Genomic DNA, 13,317 nt, shown 5'->3' with positions numbered 1-13,317 from the left:
CTGTTGAGTGTTCAGCAAGACAGCTCACTGAAGGAACCTGCAGCTGCTGCGACGCCTGCCTGCGTGCGCCGCTCTCTCTCTCTCTCTCTCTCTCTCTCTCTCTCTCTCTCTCTCTCTCTCTCTCTGAATGAATAGTACAATATAGGCACAATATAGGTTTGTCAATTGATAAACCTATAACATTGAAAAAACACAATACAGTAACAATGTGAATATAAAATAATATAAATAAAAAGGTAAAGAATAATGGACCCATACACTGAGTGCTGTCTGTTTCTGTAGCGCCTCCTACTGAAGGCATCTGGTATGGGGCAAACACAGAGGACACACCTCATCTGTCAATCATATCTAAAGTTGTGTCCATATCCTTTTGTCTCCATATCCTTTTGGAAATCAATTTCCATAAAAGTCAACCTACATGCCAATAATGCTTTATGCACAAATAAATCAAATACTGACACATTTTTAAATGAGCAAGGATGAGTGATTGGCTTTTCAGAGCTGTATGGAGACAAACCCCATTGAACCCTTGTCTGCTGTGACACACTCATGCCTCTCTTATCATGTCACACACTTCCTTGTTGTTTTTTTCCAGGTGTGATGAACTCCACGACCACGCAGTCGAGGCTCGTTGTCCTCATCGATCGGCACAGTGCTTCGTTCATATCAGCGGCCGAGAAAATAAACTCAGACAAGGCTGAGCTGCCCACCGTGAGAATCCATCTCCTCCCATTTTATGGCCTCCTCCCACCCCCCGGATCAATACGGCCTGTGTTGGCAGTGCATGTGTGTATCCTGCGCACACGTGTTCAGAGTGTGCCTGTGTGTGTGTGTGTGTCAAAGCCATAAGCTGTGTGTGCTGTGTGGCAGCCCAGTCTGATTCATTGTGACTAAGCACCTTGGGAGAGTCAATAAACAGAACAGAGAGGTGCAGTGATCATGCTGCTGATTTATCTGCAGACGAGCTGCACACAATATGGGAGCAATGGCAAAATATCAAAATTAATGATCCAATTTTTGCTTTGAGGACCGCAAAAAGAGAAATAGACAAACAATACAATATAATGATTCATAGGAAAGGATCAAAAATGTACATAATTAATATTATCATGCTACCTTAATATGTAACATTTGATTGGTTTGTTATCAGCTCTTGAATATCTTTGTACAGTTAATTATCCTCAGTATTTATTTTTTTTACATTTTTGTATAATTTGAAGTGATGTGTCATTATATTATTTCCTTACTTTCACACCGTCTTACTGTTGTTCCCTTGAGAAATATAAACATTTAGGACTCAGTATCGCAACCAATCCATGTCAATTAATTTTGAAAAAGCAGACTACTCTCTGCTTTGACTACAGTAGAACTAGTTTCTATCAGGAGACATTTTTAACCCCTTTTAAACAGATTTTAGCAGCAACATAAAAGCTTTGTGCAGTGAATTTCTGGCACTAAAGTTCATTTTGACTTCTCTTTCTCTGTTGGACTCCTCACTCCATCTCTCATCGCTGTCAGATTTGTTTTACCGTAGTGTTTGGAGCTCAGCACTTCCTCCAACTATGCTGTTAGGTCTCAACGGTTTGGAGAGCGTATTAGTTTTATTTTGCTTTATATTTGTTCTATTTTCTTACCCAGAATGAGACAGAAACCTTCATCCACAAGGAGACTCCCACAAATCACCTACAGTGTCCAGGGGTTTCTACATTATTCCAGAACTTTCCATAACGTTTCTGCTGTGTTGACCTTCACAAGTCCATCACTGTAAACTAAACTTATTATGTAAGTGTAATTCAAACACACAAAAACCTGTAAGAATCAAGTTTATCCACTTTTTATATTTTTTTGCAGATTTCCAGGCGTTATTAATCAATCTTGGCGTTCACTTACCAGGTCTGCAGTGGTACAGTGGTCTATAGAATGGACCCTTATGGATCCATGGAGCCCTGTTAAAGCTCCTCAACCTGAAATGTGGTTCATTTGTCACTTAACAGCAAATACAACGTTCAGGTCGTTATCACTTTGATCTCAGCCTCAGGTTTGGAGGCTTTTAAGATCCTCAAATTGAGCCGTGTATCACTCTGTCTGCGCCACGATTGGATCCCTATTCCGGCTTGAAAGCACACCAAAGTACACACACACACACGCACACACACACACACGCAGACACGGACATATATTTTGTTCTGTTGTTGGACAGATGCCCCTGACAAGATTTCCCACTGGATGTATGGGACCATCTGTGGGTTCAGCCCAGCTTTGTTTGCCGTCTGAATTAAATCCAGACGCCAGCCAGTAGATCACCACGTCAAAGTGGACACAGCTCACTGCAGCAGCCTGTACCACTGCTCAGAAGCACACAAAAACACACTTCTACACACACCTGCACTTTGGTTTCTGAACAAGCCTCGCTCAGAGTTGTTGTTAGTGTTTTTAGTGTTTAACGTGCAGGTACAGTTCAAGTCATTTTTGCTCCAGATCCAAAGATGATTCCTCCTCTAGGGATCACGAATGTCAGAGACAAATTTCACTGAAATCTGTGCATTTATAGAATGACTATCAGAGGTCATAGTCAATGGATGTCATATGAAGCCTCAAGCTTAAAAGGGCTATAAAGACGAGAAAAAGAAAGGATAAGAAAGAGAATCAAACCTATTAAATCTCAAGCTGGAAATTACCCACTGTGATACTTAAACTCTCTCCCAGTGTGTGCATGTGTGTGTGTGTGTGTGTGGGGATGTCCAGCTGCCCCTCAGTGTGTACTGTAGCCCTCTGCTGAGACTATAAGGACTCTTTCTATACACACATTCCTATTAGAGGAGAAAATGACTCCACAATCAGGCTTTAAGTGCACACACACTCACACACACACACACACAATGGGCCCTATCAGATCTCTTTGATTACAAAGACAAGTGAAGGAACTTAGAGCCAAAGTAACAAGTCTAAACAGTGAAACAACAGGAAAAACAATTACAGCCGTTTTACTTGCAACTCCCTCGTTTCCCCTTTACAGTTTGGGTTCTTGGCAGTTAAGTGTTCAGCTTCACTAAATACTTGCAGAGCTCCACACCCACGTCCACCCAGAGTCTTCATCCAGCGTTTATGCTCCCAGATGCTGCGTCCTCTGCACGTCATCATACTTGTGTAAATGATTCTGAAGGCCCCTGGTTAAGTTCTCCTCACAACTCATATAGAGTAGTAACAGAACTTGATCCGCAATCACGTAGCTGCAATTTGTTCCAGCTGAAACTTCACTGTTGAATGTGTTTTAAATGGCACCCTTCCATCACCTAAAATGAACAAGTAAAAGCTGTGAGGAGTTCCAGTTTGATGCTTCACATAAATTACGTTTCTGATGAGACAAATCTGACCTCCTCCTCCTCCTCCTCCTCCTCCTCCTCCTCCATTAATGTGAAACTGCAGCATCGTGTCAGTTATAAAAAGTAATGAAGAATAGATTACTCATTTCATGCAACTTCCTGCTTTCTTTATTGCACGTTTTGGGGAAAAGCCCCTCCTTTTTCAAGCCTTACACTTATTTCTAGAGATGAAATATAAACAAAAGTCAGGATTAGTGCTCATAAGTAAACTACCCAACAGTGTAAACAAGTAGAACAACGGTGCGTCCGCTTCAGTAAGTCCACAGTTTGACTCTCTGAAGCTGATACTGAATTACTTCATACTCCCTAAATACAACTGCTGAACACTTAAATACTTTTTACTATATTAAAACTTCACGGCTGCACGGATGGCAGCGTTCCATCAGATAGACGGGCAGAAGGGCAAACAGCAGGCGATGCTTTGGGAGGAGGGAACAGGTCTCAGAGAGAAGATGCATCCAATCAAGCAGACACCAGCATCATTGATTAACGGCCCCACCAGGGACGACGCATCCACATCTGGACGCCACCCCCACCACCCTCCACCCCCCCACACCCCTGCGCAGGAGCCAGAGGTGTGGAAGCGTCTGCTTGCCCGCCAGAGTCACTGTGGTTTGACTTCGGCGTTCAGGTGCAATGTCACAGATCTGAATGTCACTCTGAGTAAAAACCCCACTCTGTCTCACGCCAGGCTGTCTCTCTCTCTCTATCTATATATCTCACACACACACACACACACACACACACACACACCCATACACACTTATATAAGTGACAGGGGAGGAATGGTGGCATCAGCAGGGAAACACACCAGCCGGCTGTTAAATACAGGTCTGACATTCCAGTGCTGTCAGCGGCTGCAGTCATCGCTGCCACAGTGAGCGACCTTGGAGAAAATTGACTGCAGTTTGTGAACCAAAGTGGGTGTTGTGCTTAATCAAAGTCAGCGGTCCACTGCTGTGACTCTGTAGATCTGAAAACACCAGAAGAAAAGATTTAATTCAACCCCCTTGTTGAAGCTCTTTAATATCTACAGACAATTGATGAAAGTCAGGATGATGTTTGCATTCAGAGCTGAGTTAGATTCATTTAAGAGTGAGACGGTTTGCTGACTTCTCTCCCTCTTACCTCTCTCCTCTCTCCTCTCTCCCTCTGTCCTCTGTCCTTTCTCCCCTGTCCTCTGTCCTCTGCCCTCTCTCCTCTCTTCTCTCTCCTCTCTCCACCTCACCTCTCCAAAACTCAACAGCGGCTTCCAATGAGAATCAATTCCATGCTCAGCAGATTCCCCTCGGTTGTCTTTTCTTCCAATTAAATGGCTAGACAGGTGCACATGAGGATGGGGGAGGGGTCTGAGGAGAGGTTAGTTGTTTATTTTGGCCAGGAAATGACATTTAATGCAAATTCCCCAGAGGATTGCTGACGGCTGTAGACGTTTTAGCAATGAGTTCCTGGATTTCAGACAGCCTGTACCGTTCTCCATTACTGGACTCCGCAGCACGAGGCCCAGTTTACCCCTCACATTAAGATCTGTCTGGATAACAACATTGGAAAATGTGGTTACCCGGATTCATTGGGCTTCTTTCATCAACACCAGTCCCACAAACAGAATGACAACAGATCATGTCTAATTCATGGCGTGTGTGCTCAAAACTCAATTAGATTGCACTTCTTCATGAATCCTGCTTGATCTCATTCTGATTGTGCGCTCTACTGGTGATTGGCAGGAGAAAAACGCCTGTCACTACCATCCCAAACTTTTGCTTACAAACTCACGCACGCAGACCTACTTTTGCGTTCAGATTTCACGTTTCTTCCTTCATATAAACAAGTGCCAAAGTGCTTGGATGAGGTTTGAAAATGTGACCTCCAGACTCTCGACTGCTCCATTAGTCACAATCACATCTCTATCGGAGTATAGAAGGCTCATAAATAACAATTAGCTGCACAGACACGATGTTTTTCACGGAGCACTCAATTCATGGATTCCTGTCAGGCTGTAATGAGCATTTCAGCAAATCTCTACCAAAAAGTTACAGAATGCGGCTGTAACTCTTTTAAAATGAGTTAAATTAAGAGACCAGTAATGAAGTTTCAAGCACTTCTAGCTTGAGGTCTGTGGCAGAGATCAAACACTGATGTCTGCGAGCATGAACATCTCTCCATCTGTCCGTGTTTTGGTACGTTGACACTACAGCTGTATTCAGACGTGTGTGTGTGTGTGTTTGTGTGTGTGTGAATCTTTCCAGCCTGGCTCATCCCCGTGCTTTCCTGATTCTCATTTGTTAAATACCCGTCTGTTTGTGTGTGTGTGTGTGTGTGTGTGTGTGTGTGTGTTTGTGTGTGTGTGTGTGTGTGTGTGTGTGTGTGTGCTGACCTGCAGCTCATTATACCCTCTGCTGAACCTCCTTTTCATGCTTCCCTCTCCTAATCTAATGGGAATTTCTGTCCGTCTATCTGTCTCTGGCAGCCATCCGTATCAGGCTTCCACCGAAATGAGTTTTTGAAGGCCATTGCCAATATTTAATTATCTTTATGCCAAAAAACTCCCCCAAATTACAAAAATGCAATGTTTCTCTCAGAATTCTTATCTCAATGGTGAAGAAAAGGTCCCCGAAACCAAATTCAGACAATAATTACATGAATATATGTATCAGTCTTATTAGGCACTGAAAGTATTGGAGTCTCAGACTATTTTTCAGTTTTGTAGGATGTTTGTAGATTTGTATTGAAGCGTTGATTCTACGACAAATCTCGAATGAATACTTTAACATTTTCTCCTCTTCCTGTCAGAAACTCAAGAAAAGTTAGATTGGAAAATACATTTACACTCCAGAAGGTTAATAAGTAAAACTGTGATTCATTTCATCAAAATTACAACCTTGTTAAGTGAGCAAGATGATACAATACACATGCTGGCCACCAGGGGAAGATATCAAGTTAATGCCCCTGGTGTTCTGTCATCAATCACCAAACTGAGCAGCTGTCACTTTCTCAGAAGCCAGTGTGCAGGGGTGTGTGGGTGTGTGGTTGTGTGTTTTGAAATCCAGCACAGTTTGGGCTTTGCTAAAAGGCACGTTACGGCATGTTTTACAATCTTACACGCCAAATAATAAGACGCTTGTGTACTGATGTAAGTCTTGAGGAGCTAGTGTAACTTCGGTTATTAATCCCTGCCATGTCTCGCCTTCACAGCTCAGGCACAACAGGCCCGAGCTTGTGCTTCAAATCACTGAAGTCATGATTTAATTTCACACCTGCTCTGCTTTCACAGGATACAGACGAGCTGTTTCTCTGGTGGAATGGGACCTGAATGGCTCCAGCACCTGCCCCTCGTCTCGTCTCGACTCGTTCTGACTCACCTCATCTATTCAGCTCCTTTAGAGGGGAACCTGTGATTGAGAGGGGCTGATCTCCACAGGGTTGCTCTCAGCTCAACGATGACTGATTGGAAATATTGAGCTGATGTTGACTTTGTTTCAGAAAACTGATTATCTGTTCATCAACTGTTGTTAGTATGGTCCAGATTTCTCCAACACTACATTTCCATGTTGGGGCTATATGAGACACAAGACCACCAGCAGGTTTACCGTGACATCGTGCTCAACTCAGACCCCTCAGCCTGAAATGAACCATGTTGGCCCCAACTCCAACCACTGCTTCCTTTGCTGAGGTTCAGCAAACATCAACCACGCTCAAACCAAGACACATAACGCTGCACGTCATCGTCCTACATGTCCAATTTGTGGCAAAGTCTGTTTTTTTGCTGCTGACCCACATTGATGACTTCATTAGTATGGATTTCAGGTTCCTGTGATGGCGTAAGCACTGTTTCACCAGCATTTACTGCCTGATTACTTTTCAGTTTTGACACACAGACTTGAAGTTGACGTGGACAGATTTTAACTTCTTATTTTCAGCTTTAATGAGCAAAGAAACTTTGACCCACTTCTACTCTCTTTTGCCTTTTGCCTCCTTGCATCCTGATAGGAATCCGCAAACTGAACTCTTTATGATGGAATGTCTTGAATACACACTGATCCATGTCTACACTCTATTGTCTACTGAATTGCCCCAGCATCACATTGCATATTGAGTGAAAACGATAGCTTCAAGGCTACCAGAACATGGTTCACTCGCTATTATACGTGTCATCAGCACTCAGCAGCTCCTCAGTCGGAGTGCTTTCCCTCTGCAACATTTCCCTCTCCCTCCTTTACACGCTCTCTCTCTCTCTTTCCATCTTGCCCTTTCTTTCTCTTTCCTCTTCTTCTCTCTTTTCATTCCATTTATACACGTATCAATAGACACAGCGATATAAATGCCAATGGTCGGGCGAGCATTCCTACAGAAGAAGTGTGATGTCGTACGATGTCCTGACCTCTCATTGGGCTCTGCAGCATCCGTCAGGCGCTGCTGTCATAAATCTGCTGAAGCGTCTGACAGGTAGCATTATTCTCCATCCCGCTCTAACCTACTTTTGAGCCTGAAATCCTGCACGCCACATCTGAATCCTGAACCAAGCAGACAGCAGAGATTAGGCTGATTGAACAGTCCACAGCTTCGTGTTGTGTCTGCTTAGGCAAAGCTAAATTTGGCTTTTGTCTATGATAGGATGTCTGAAAACGAATGGGCGCATTTCAATTCAATTTGCTAAGCACATTCATGCTCCCCAGAGGATGAACCGATTCCATTTTGGACATTCCATTAGCTTTATCCCAGTTGCCTTATCAGGTCACCATGACGGCATTTGGAGGGCTACAGGGGGTAATTCATGAAACACAGCAGCAGAATGAATGTTTCCATCAGGGCAGATAGTGTTAGACAACGACGCTCCATCATTATGGCCTGTTTTAGCATTGGTCAGTATCTAATGACCTTTGAAACTGTGTTGATCGATAAAAATCTATTTAAATGTAGACTTTTGATTGGTTCTGCCTCTTCCTCAAGCATCAACCCCTGCGCTCAGCTCCCCCCCAGCCATGCACCTGCATACAGGTCCATACTTTGTTCTGAAACAGTTAGAGGCTGAATAACATGTTGCTCTTGACTGACTTTTCCCTCAGACACCTCTTTCATTTAAGCTTTATGGGTGAGCTGAAATGATCATAGCTCTTATTTAGTGTAGTTAGCGTTTTATAAATTGGCCCTGAAGTATTCTATAATCCGTCAGACAGACTGCCATAAACTGCATTCAAGGGATTACAATTTAGTGGAATCTCTGCTTGCTGTCCTTGCACATACTGGCAAAAAATATAAAAGAAGTAATTTTCTAAACATCATTCAAGCCCCAATTGTGTGTGTGTGTGTGTGTGTGTGTGTGTGTGTGTGTGTGTGTGTGTGTGTGTGCGTGGGTGTGTGTGTGTGTGTGTGTGTGTGTGTGTGTGTGTGTGTTTATGGGTTTGAGGAAGAGGGACAGAGTCTGTGCAAAACCCAGACAGCAAGGCCAAAGTTGTAAATCTGCAGTTTCCAATCCGTACACATGGAAAGTCAGCCATTACAGTAGAGCCAGATGTGATTGATGCCTTCACCCCTGGGGGAGCGGCAGAGAGAGAAAGTGACAGAGCAGGACACACACAGCATGAAGTAGTAGTCAGATAGATGGGCCATCTGCACGCCTTTCCATCTCCGTCTCCTTTCTGCGGAGAGGCTCCCCAAACAGGACAGCAGACGGGACGGACGGACAGACATTCTGACCTTGATGAAACTTTTTGAAGCATAAACGTTTGCAGCCATAATATTACAATACATTAAATGATCACTGCCCACAAAAGCTACGCTTTTGCCAGAAGGCCTACGTGGTTGCAAAGACAACAAAAACAAAAAAAACAACAACAACAACAAAAAAGCATGTGGCACCAGCACAGTGATGACGTCATGTTTGGCACCTCAGGACCTCTGGACTGTCTGTCCTAATATCAGTTTATTGTTGTAGATTCTTCAAAAACACTATTATGTCAAATTTCAGGTATGCAAAGAATCATTATGACCCCCAATTTATTGCATCCAAATCGAAACTGAAGGCTTCATTATGGGTTGAAGAAATGAGAAAGTGAACATGGACATCTTCAGTGTAATCTTATTTATAATTATATGAGTTTACAAGTGAAGTTGCATAATAGAATAGAAAGCTAATTGGTCAACTCCAGCATTGTTGCGCGCCTGTGCCGTATCTGTCTTTAATGCGTCGAAGGCGAGTCTGCACACACCGCCCGGTCGACATGACAGGGGTGCGTCTCGGCTCATTCCTAATCCTTTGAGCTCCGATTGAAATTCACGGGGGCCATTAGAGCCTGAGGGCCTCATCCAGTTCAAATTCCAGGAGCACCCACCGGGGACCCCCAGCGTGAGTGGAGCCATCCTTCTTTTCTGAGGGCACCTCTGTCATATGTCAGGATCGGTCATGCGTGGAGGTGGACCTTGTTATCAAAAAAGCACGCCTGTCTCGCTCGCCTCTATGATCTGACTACCTGATCTCTAGGAGAGGGAAAGGTCCAATTTCTGCAATATTTTACTTTGTAATGAAAGTGTCAAGAGGATGTGAAAATGGAAGAGATGCCCCATAAATTCCTACCATGGGAAAACTGTGTGTGTGTGTGTGCGTATGTGTGTGTGTGTGTGTGTGTGTGTGTGTGTGTGTACCTCTCTGCTGCTGGGTGAAGACAGCTGTGAGCCGTACACCGCTTGACTCAGGAGTCGATGTTTTATTCACGGCTTTCGCCTCCGCATTCACATCTCTGGTTTTCAGACGTTGGACGAAGCGGCTCCTCAGACTGGCAGGTTAAATAAGACAGTTGATGTTCTGCACCTCTTCTCTTCAACCAATCAGACTGTTAACGATAGGAGACGGAAAAATGTGTCTTGTGGGTGTAAGAAATGTTAAGCAAGACTTTTCATTAAATTAGAATCCCTATAGTCTGGCCATTCCTGTTTAAGTATTTAAAGTACGACATTACTATTCAGAGTCTATTCTTTATGTAACTTTGTACTACGATTGTGTAGCTTAGACTCGGGTAATTTATAAGTCACTGTCACTCGTGTGGCAGCAACTTGGGCTGACAGACGACCGTGTGACAAACTGTGTGCTGAGCTTGTATTTCTGAGACGACGCTGATTTGACGCAGCGCTCACCACTGACTGACTCTCCTGTTGCCTTAGAAAATGACATCACTGCAACTCCACTCATTTTGTCTGAGTTTGAGTTTTGTTTGATAAATTGCCTTTTGCTTTTATTTGCTGACGGAGTCAAGGTCTCCCTTTTGTAAACGATCAACCAATGAGATGATGCTATCGCTCTGTTTGTCTGTCAGCAGAATATCTTGAAATCTTTGTGTGTATTTGGCAGCGAGGTGTTTGTATAAAGGCTTTACAGCCAGGGACCCATTGATCTGAACTGTGAAACTCTCAGAGGCTTAATGCAAAAACAGCTTAACAAGGCAAAAATATTTGACTTTGAGGAAGAACTTAAGCTATTCACACACAAGAGCACAATGGAAGCTGAGGGAAATCGAATTTGACATTTGATATGCTACAACCTTTGCACAGGATCTGTTTGGTTTTGCAGGTGTAGATTACTAAAGTTAATCACCAGCACGTCCCCCTCTAGTTCTAGCTCAAGCAACAGATGGATACTCCACCACGATTTTTGTTTTCAGACCCAAATGAGTCTCATCAGGGGAGGAAACGTACCTGGACCTCAATCACATAGGTGATAGGTAAATAAAACTCTGAAACTCCGTGTCAAATGGGGAGGAAATCCTAGTTCAAATGTGGCTTCATCACAGAAATATGAAGAACAAGAGTTGCAGGAAACATATGGAAGCTCCTGGGAAACAATCAAAGGAGTTTGGCGATTCTCTCTGAGTGATGCATGCTGGGAGAAGGCAACATGGACGCAAAGGGAAAGCTCCGCTGTGTCCCATAATCACAGTCCGAGCTGTCAGACGTGTTTTAAACCGACAGACAACCAATTGGTCAATTTCAATTACAGCTTCCCTGCCTTATCGGCCCGTAAAGAGGCAGATCTTTCCTTCAGATTGGACAGAAGATGGCTTCAGTAGCTGATGGGAAAGGAAATGAGTTCTCACTTTCTCGCCATTTGTCCGTCTCTCCTTCTGTTTGTTCCTTTTATAGTGACACGCTCGTGAGAAAGTGGAGTTTAGGCAACGACCGTGAAGGCGCATACAGTGAGAGAAAGAGAGTGTGAGAAAAGGAAAAAGGTGTGTGCGAGTGACAAATCAATAACTAATCCTGAGCTTAATCTGGGGCAGCTGTGGAGCAGCAGTAGTGGCTTCGCTTTAAACGACTCTGTCCTCTCTCCCTGCTGTCGGACGCTTTTCCTTCCTGGCGTGATCGCGGCCGTGTGTGTATCGACAAAAATCTGCAGTGATTTTAAAGAAGCCAAAGCCTCAAAGAGAGTGTGTGTCTGTGCCGGGAGAGATAGTTTAGCTAATCCTGATGAGGTGGGAGAAAGTGACGTAGGGTTGAAGAGAGGAAGGCTACACAAAGCCATTTAAGTTTTCTGTCATCAATTCACAGTAACTGTACGAAACTTGACCAATTAGCCATCTGCTTGGTTTGGCGGATTCCACTCTACAAGATCATTTACAAGATAACTGAACCCATTCTCAGGGTTCAGTTTGGAGCACACTCCAATCTTGCTTTGGAATCCTGTCTCAAAAACGGAAATATTAAACAAATTCAATAATATCCATCTGGTCTGAGGCGACATGATGCGGTTCAGGGGGGGGAAATCAAAGACTGCAGAGGATGCAGACGGTGTATTGTGATGGGGAAAGGCAAGATTGCCAATTTGAAGTCAAGCTGACAGGAACAGAAGAGGCAATTCCACTGGTAATGTTACAATTTCTACTCACCTTCAGCTGTGTTGTAGCTGTTCTGTGAGAAGTTTTGAGGGTGTGGGCAACTGAGGCACTAACAAAGTACAATATGCAGCCCTGTGGTACCTAATGACCTGGATTGGAAGCTCCATACATGAAGATTTCCTAATGTTGGTACCCAATTTGAGCTTTGCTACAAGCGGAAATTTTATGAATCGCCTCTCAGACAACTTAATAACGACAAGCCACAGAGTAACAAGGATGGGCAGAAGAAGGAGCCTCCAGAATCTGACAGCGGGGGGTTTTCGGGGGTTGTGCTCTGAAGGCATTAATGGAGACGGAAGAATCAAACGCAGCCGAAAAATGCAGTGCAAAGTTGAGGCAGAGTCGTTCTGCTGTCAGTGCAAAAGGGAGAAGCCCTGTCAGGCCTCTGCAAAGGGGAAGAATAATAAAGTACCTGCACTGCCGGGTAGGTTTGGTCTGCTAATAACTTCAGATACAAATTGTTCTCCATCCCCTGAGCTCAGGAGGTGAAGCTTTCAGTCCGCCGGGTTCGTCTGTTTGCAGATTGGGCGGTGAGACGATCAGAGCGTGCAGGCCGGGGAAGAACTGACTGACTGACTGGTTTGTGGTGCAGTTTTTCTTGGATTTCTTCGTTTAAGATGAAACTTTCAGTATAAAAATGAAGCCCATTCTCAACCTGATGTCGTGCTTAAGTGTTTTAGCCCATTTCACATCCGCTGATGTAATTGTGAACCCCCCGACACACACACATACAGGCCTCATACAAACAGACACAGAAGCCCAAAGGGTTTACTGTGCAGATTTGACAGCAGCAGAATCTAAAATGTGTCCTCTTCCATATGCAGCAGCTCATTCTCACTGTTTGTCATCTCCTCCATCCCTGCATTGATAATGGAACACCTGTACGCTGACTAACCCACACTAAGCATAATGAATGAGCTCCAGGTCACCGCTCTTATTTAGCACTCGGCTGCACAGATAGTGTGATTTGTTTTTACCTCCAAACTCTGACTCAGAACCTCTCCCACGCGTGTATCTATCTCTTTTTCTAACATCTTTGGGGGCCAGGCGTT

The sequence above is a fragment of the Genypterus blacodes genome, unplaced genomic scaffold (assembly GCF_046128005.1).
Source record: "Genypterus blacodes isolate CSIRO-AG114 ecotype Tasmania unplaced genomic scaffold, CSIRO-AGI_Gbla_v1 ptg000022l_1, whole genome shotgun sequence".
Taxonomy (NCBI): Eukaryota; Metazoa; Chordata; class Actinopteri; order Ophidiiformes; family Ophidiidae; genus Genypterus; species Genypterus blacodes.
Note: the sequence above shows the minus strand (reverse complement) of the source record.